Here is an 8071-nt window from a genome sequence, read left to right on the forward strand (position 1 = left end):
GTCCTCTTCCACGTCCGACTCCTCTCTCTCTTTGTCCTCCTCTTACTCTGACTCTCATTGCCTCCATGCTTGCAAAGTTCTCAAAATGGCTTACCTGAGGCCTATTTGTAGTGCTAAGGCTCAGACCGATTGGTGTTCTGTTTTCTGTGCAAGTGTTTTCAGGTGTGTATGTAAGAGCCTACAATTGCCAGATGAGTTTTGCATTTTGAGCAGAGTGTTTTCCCAGTGATAACAGGTGATTTCGTTTTTGAACAAAGTGTCTAATGTAAGAAAACGTGTGTAGTGTTTCGCAATAAGTGTGTTACAGAATTGCAAACAAAGTGCTGTTTCGCAATGTGTTACAGAATTGCAAACAAAGTGCAAAGTTGACAATGTGTTTAAGCTATGGTTACACTTTGTTTAAGGTATGCTACAAGAAGTTTAGGTATTGAGGCTTTGGTCTAAGCATTCGGTTTTAGTGTGTAAGCAATGGGCAAAAACTGTAAGAACCACCTTCCTCCGCCTCCAGATGACACACTCATCCTCATGGATGGACCTTCTCCTATGATTGTGTTTGCCTGCAAACCTGTATTTCTTGATTCTGGTCCAGCACTGCACATTTTACACGGTTTGTCTCCCTTGTTTAATATGTTTAATGATTCAAATTGCCAACGCATTTTCAGAAAGCTACATGAACTGATCTGAGTCTATCGGATTAGAGAGAGACAAACAAAATGTGCAGCACTGTGGGTCCCAGGACTGGAGTTGAGCGCTACAGTCATCATTGTAGATCCATTCCAACAGAAGTCATCTAAAATAAATGAAAGGAAAAAAACCCCAAGAGGTTAATTACCAAATGTTGCATTGCTTCGATTCAGCACTAAGCGCATTATTCCATACATGCTGTATTCAGTGAGTAAAAACAAACCTATATGCCCTATTGAATGTAAGACTAATAATTTATTTGTCTTGTAAGACAATGTATTATATGCAAGACAAATAACTTATTCCCTATTGTTTTACCTGGTCAAACTGAAACCATAAAACTCACTGTCCAGATACTCCTCAAGGGGGAGCTGGTGAATATCTGATCCTGCAGCTATAAATATTTTAATAAAATACGCAATTAGACACCATTATATACATTAAATCAGTCATTATCTTACAGATTATATATGTCAACAGTCATTTTAATACTGGCTTTAAAATAATTTGTTAAAATCTGTATTACAATCAAGATTTATTATAAATGCTGCTCGAGTTTGTAAACAAGACTGACAAACAACACATTGAAATCATTGTTTAACTGTGAACAGACATGATACACATTCATTTAAATCAATCAGAACAAATACATCTACTTCACCAAACTAATAAAGTCTCGGAGAATCGTTTGTTCTATATTTAATGTGTGTTTACACTTTGACCATGTGCTTTCCAGTTCAATACCACACTTCATCTGTTTTACCCCATCAGTTGACAGCTTGATCTGGGTTATCTAAACTAGTAGATCCATGTTAATCTGCTGGTCGAGACACTAATAAAATCACGACTTTGTTCTAAAATAAATAAAGTTTAAATCACAGACAGAGCTTTTATCTGCGACTAAAACTAGAAACTGAAATGTAATTTTCCGTCCGCGCCACTAGGCGGCGTAAGCGGCTTTACGGTCAGTTTGACAGTTTGACAACATGACGCTTGTTCAAACAACACGTGCAGACCGTTTTAAACACATCTTATGCAGATGACAGCTCAGTGACAATATCTTAATGTCACTAAACAACACATATTTCAGCTCTTCGACAAATAAAACCGACGCGTAATGCGATAAAGAGCGTCACTCTGTAAGTACCTTTATCATACGCTTCACTTCTCTTGCAGTATTCTCAGTCCTTTACAATTTGTAAGTCATTATTTCGAGGGTGTCTTTAACTGAAAATCTACTGCTTAACTTAAAATCTAATGTTTAAAATAGCTACTTGCATAGGAAGGTTTATGAAGCTTCTATGAAAGTTTATCAGTCTTTGTTTACATGCTGCTCTCTTGCTGAACTCTCTGTTAGACCATTAAAATAACGAATAAATAGCCTTCTAATATTCATATTGTGAAATAGGAATCTTGTGTTATTCTGTGTTGTTGTAGTCTTGCTCTAGGCAATAATCTGCTGTTAACTACTGACCTGTTATTGTTCTTGTTTTACTTTATTAATTGTTTATGATGAACTAAAACCTGACCATAACCTTTCAAGATCAAAATAATGTAAATATTCCAGAGAACCAACAAACATTTGTTTTGTTTTGTCAACAGTCAAACTGAAAGAGAGTTTTCTATTCAGTGTTCTTATAATTTTGTGACATGTAAAACAGTAATTTAATTCTGTCATCAGAACTAAACTGAGAAGAACAGTGGATTGAACCAAAATGATTACTGATACAGCAGTATTTAAGTATAATATGCTTTGCATTATATGTTTCACACTATATAGCTTTAATTTCATATGTAGACAATATGTAGACAATGTCTGTCTTTATTGTATTACTGTGTCTTATTTTTTATACGTTTCCCCTACAGAATAAGAGATGTGTTCCTCCAGCTGCCGGTTTAAATGTATTAATGCAGATACACTTATTGTCCACAAGTGGGAGCTGATACACTGATCTGATCTCATGCATGTGCAATGTACTGAATGTTAATTAGTAAAAAAAGATTCCATTATACACAATATAAATGTTTAGTTGTTTTATCAGTCAGTAGTTCATAGATTATAGATGTTAACAGTAATTTTTATTTTAATGATCATTTAACTAATGATCAGTAATCAATCCATCCATGCATGAATTTGTAGGTCTGCAGAAGCCAAACTCTTCTTCCTTCATCTTTAACCTCATGACCATCCAGAGCTCCAGATATAGACTCAGAGCTTCACATCCTCCTCATCAGTGACAGAGAAAGAGCCTCACCAAAAGCTTCCTGATGGAGAAAAGTGAAATGAGAGAAAAAGATTTCAGATGCTGCTGTATCATCAGCAAAAAAGGTGTTTTTATGGAAATTGAAATCACATGACACAGACCATGCAAATTAAATAAATATTTATCTATTGGTTATAATGCATGTTGGCTTTTGTTATGCACTTATTTACAGCAATCGATTTATACATGTGTAATAAACTGAAAAGCATGTTGTACTTGTATAGTCTCCACCATAGTTTGCTGTGCTGCATTATGAATGCTCCAGTCACTCACAGAAAGGAGTGTGAATGTATGGTTTCCCTACTGATCTGGAGAGGAGAAAAAAAAAATATGCATCAAGTTTTGTTCAATTCACTTATTTGTATAGCACTTTTTATTATACACATTGTTTCAAAGCAGCTTTACAGAAAATGAATGTTTCTACATTACAAATAAGAGTTCTCTTAACAGGTGTACGAGTCATCTGAAGTCTTCATAAGAGGCTGGATATAGTCAGCAGGAGCAATCTATAGATTACACCAACAAAATGTGATGTAATCATACTAGGGAACTGGCACTTTTCACAAAGACACAAAGAGCAGGGAAAGACTTGCAAAGCCCAGTGAAGAGACTCATTGTGAGGGTGATGTCTCATTACAGGGAGTCTTCAGGTGGTTCTTGTTCTGAAAGCAAGGTAGAGAAGGAGAAAAACAGGAGAAATGGTTAAGTGATGCTCAATCACATTTCAGTCCTGTGGCATCTGCTCCTCCAACACAGTACTTCTATAGTAGCCAAGACGTTTAAGTATAAAATACAGTAATAATGTACAGGTTTACTGTGATTACTTCTATTATATAGTAATGGGATATAATACATTTTTGGAAATTTAGCCTAGCATGATTCTGAAATGACAACTGCTCACCTATTTTAAAAACTTTTCATTCTCATTTAGGTCCATCAGCATCCTTTGCAATAAATCCAAGTCTATTAAATAACTCCCCACCAGCAAAAATCACGTTTAAAAGCCTTACACAACGATGGATGAAACTGCATGAAGGGAATGAATAGCATCCTGTAAATCTACTAATTAAGTGAGGAATAATCTTATAATAAATTGTTTTAATGCACAAGGTAATTTGATAAGCTGTGCTGATAATATACAATTGTATTTTATAAATGCCTTACCTTTTAAAAGTTCGTCACAGCGGTCTCTTCTGCTGCATCTTGTACAGGTTTACTGTGATTACTTCTATTATATAGTAATGGGATATAATACATTTTTGGAAATTTAGCCTAGCATGATTCTGAAATGACAACTGCTCACCTATTTTAAAAACTTTTCATTCTCAATTAGATCCATCAGCATCCTTTGCAATAAATCCAAGTCTATTAAATAACTCCCCACCAGCAAAAATCACGTTTAAAAGCCTTACACAACGATGGATGAAACTGCATGAAGGGAATGAATAGCATCCTGTAAATCTACTAATTAAGTGAGGAATAATCTTATAATAATTTGACTTAATGCACAAGGTAATTTGATAAGTTGTGCTGATAATATACAATTGTATTTTATAAATGCCTTACCTTTTAAAAGTTCGTCACAGCGGTCTCTTCTGCCGCATCTCTACGGCGCGGATAGTATTAGCGCTAACTTCCAGGAACTATTGAGCGGCTTCACGGTGCACTGAAAAAAAAAAAAAAGGTCCATTGGAGTGAACGGAGTTGTCGCAACTTGCATCACTCTCTCTCTACGGCTCTGGTTCAAACAACACGTTCAGACCGTTTTAAACAGCTTCTGCAGATGACAGCTCAGTGACAATAATGTCACTAAACAACACATATTCCAGCTCATCGACAAATAAAACCGACGCACAACGCGATAAGTGATGTTTTATTAACAAATTTCGGGAAGAGCACGCGCAGATAATTAACACGGCCAATCCATCATCAGTAATTACACCATCTATCCAACCAGCACAAGAGAGAACCCTTATAAATAATCAAAGCAGCCTTTCCTTCATTATCTAGTCTTTCAGCATCCCTCCACCACCCCGAGTCCTCACCTTCAGCCCGTTCCTACCCCACCACGGGGAGGAGCGCTCTGGGTCCGGGCTAAAAGCCGAGCTCGGAGCCCTCTCCCCGGACAGAGGGAGTACCCCGGGCTGGAGAGTAATTACCGAGCTCGGAGCCCTCTCCCCGGACAGCACGCCAAATACGCATAACCTTTACTCAGTTTTTATATGTAAGTGTGATCTCGTGAAAGTGCAGGAAACGAGTGTCACATGAGTCACCTGAAAGTGTCCTTTCACACAGTGCATTTCTCTTGCATTATCTTCATTCAGTCATTTATTATTAGATCTTTTGTTCTAAAAAAGTGGTGAGGGCAGTGCTGGTTATGACATCACAAAACATCATTTTTAATTTGGCAATAGAGTATTTGCTACCAAGAGTAAACACATATCTAAACATCAACAATTAGCAGTGTCCAAAAATAATAAGTAACACAGTTATTTGATGTTATAGAGATTTGTGCTGACACATTCAACTTCTCAAAGGTTGTGACATTTAATCTGATAACTTTGACAATTAAATTTGCCATTGTCTGTCCCGGGATTCTATACAGTAGGCCTAGCTTACTTCCAAGTATGATCTGCTGGTCCACTTTCACTTCCAAACCAGGAATTCATCCATCCATTCAGTCCCTTTCATTTACATCTCCTGTTGTGTTTCATGGAAGAAAATAAAAAAACATACAAGTTTGGAATGGCGTGATGAATTTTCATTTTTGGGTGAGCTATATTCCTTAAAGAGATCTGCTCAATTATGTGCCAGTCGAGGGTTATACTGATGTAATGTAGGAAGCAACATACCAGGATCAGGATTGTGAAAAAATAAAAGGATATGGGAGAGGACGAGGCCCACACAGATAAATGAAGAGAGAATTCCACACATAGATCCAGGGTCAGGGCATAGTGGGAGAGAGACGTCTGTGGGGGATGTGCTGGCTTCAAATAAAGATAGAAAGAGCCAAAGGATCCCCTAGATGAAAAACAACAAGGTATCACTAGATACTGGCATTCTATACAGATTATAGGGATAACTAATCAGAGCATCCTGATACTCTGAGAAAGAGACTGACTGGGGGACAGAAAGAGATTTCCCAGAGGTGGAATGTGTAAAACATGCATCCCGTGAGATGAAGGGAAAGGACAGGAAAATATTTCCATGCCAGGGTCTATGTGGCTTAAATCCAAATGTGTGTGTGATTACAAGCCCCTTTTATACCTACCAGCAGTGCTTCAGAGTGAACTTCCTAACAATAGTTCAGGAGGCGCTTGTTTGTAAATTAGAATGTCAATGGAAAAGCTGCTTACCCAATCATTCCGACAATTCCTCTGTCATCCCTCTATCACCCTCCCTTCCTCTCTATAATTTTGTCCCAAGGGGAACCAGGAAGCCACACCTGTCTACCTTTTCCATATTTCTAAAACACATTAATCATAAAATTTATTAACTACTATATCATAAACAATTTTTTTCATAATCGTTAATTGTCATATGGATGCATCTCACTAAAAATGTCCAGTTCGCTAAGGCTGCATTTATTTGATCAAACATACAGTAAAAAACAGTAATATTTTTATCTCAAAATAGCAAATAATTTTATATATAATAAAATGCATATATATTTTAAAATGCAGCTTATTCCTGTGATGGCAAAGCTGAATTTTCAGCAGTCATTACTCCAGTTTTCAGTGTCACATGATCCTTCAGAAATCATTCTAATATGCTGATTTGGTGCTCAATAGAACATTTATTATATTCTATTTTTATTAATTTATCACATAACTTATTACTGTGTTATTGTATTTTGAATAGACCTGAGCAGCGTAAGCATGGAACTTTTTTCAGGATTCTCTGATGTTCAAAAGAGCATCATTTATGTGAAATGTAATTTTTTTGTAACATTTTTAAATGTCTTTACTGTCACTTTTCACTAATTTAATGCATCTGAATACATTTATTAAAAATCATAATGACCCCAAACTTATGAATGGTATGGTAGTGTATATATTTCTATGGTTGATAGAAAAATATTCCCACTTCAGAAATAACAATTTAGACAACTTGACAGCTCAAAATAGATTTTTTTTTTTAGTTCATACTACGTAATTAAAGTAAATGCTTTAACAATCTTACTGCCATTGTGTGGCCCACGCCCACACCCCCCATTTCCTCCTATAGAAACGTAGGGATCGCGCAGCAACTGTTTCTGGGGAAGCTCCCGTTGGCAGCTTCCTGTGCCATTCCCACTCTGTGAATAAACACAACGCTTCTGGATCTGACTAATGGAAGCCTGAAGACCCCCCCCACCCCTAAAAAAATATCATTTCCGCTTCATCCTGCTCTTTCCTTCCTCCTGTTAGTCTACACTTGAAGTCTTGAATGTATGCGAAACACTCCTGTCGGGTCACATTGATCCCTTAAAGTCAGGGACCGGCTAATAATAACACAGACCAACTGCATCCTCCTTGTCAGACATCCCCAGGATGGGGGCCCATCAAAGGCGACCCGACCCAACGAGGGAGCCACCTTGTCATGAAGACGGCTGGTGTGGATCTCCTGTCCTAGCTCCATCAGCTCTACAGTAGCATTCTGAGATAATCTACAGGCTCCGAGTTATCAGACCAGAGGCAGATAGATGATTCTTCTACAGGTCAAAGGTCATATCTAAACACCTACGCACTGATTGTTTCCTTGTAGAGGTTAAGAGCTTGTTCCACTGTTCATGGTAAATGCTCCCAGCCTAGATCTTGGTCTGGTCACTCATCTGAAGATGCATCACAATTTAAATGTCACTTTTTGCAAACACCATTAGCGAAATATAGCAAAATCCCATCAATAATCTTTTGTTTGTCACACAATGCCACATACATGCTTATGTTCTCAAAGACGTTGATGTCAAATTGGGTTTTTAGTCTAGACTCAAAGCTATGGAGGAATTGGAGTGTGACTAAATATATATATAATTCATATATATATATATATAATTCATAAATATATATATATATAATTCATATATATATATATATATATAATGATGTGTGTGTATGTGTATGTGTGTGTGTAACATCGCAACA

The 8071-nt window shown here is 37.0% G+C and overlaps 1 long non-coding RNA gene across 1 annotated transcript in view; it reads right to left on the reverse strand.

The window, feature by feature from the left end:
- Positions 1-5581: 5581 nt before the first annotated feature.
- The window catches only part of LOC107754062 (uncharacterized), a 4478-nt gene continuing 1988 nt past the window's right edge, over positions 5582-8071 (reverse strand). Inside the window, exons 2-3 of the long non-coding RNA XR_001641536.1 lie at positions 5801-5969; positions 5582-5648 (exon numbers count right to left, since the gene is read on the reverse strand). This is a non-coding gene — a long non-coding RNA (uncharacterized LOC107754062). The remainder of the gene's footprint in view (positions 5649-5800; positions 5970-8071) is intronic.

This window comes from Sinocyclocheilus rhinocerous, unplaced genomic scaffold (assembly GCF_001515625.1).
Source record: "Sinocyclocheilus rhinocerous isolate Xijiao unplaced genomic scaffold, SAMN03320098_v1.1 scaffold772, whole genome shotgun sequence".
NCBI lineage: Eukaryota > Metazoa > Chordata > Actinopteri > Cypriniformes > Cyprinidae > Sinocyclocheilus > Sinocyclocheilus rhinocerous.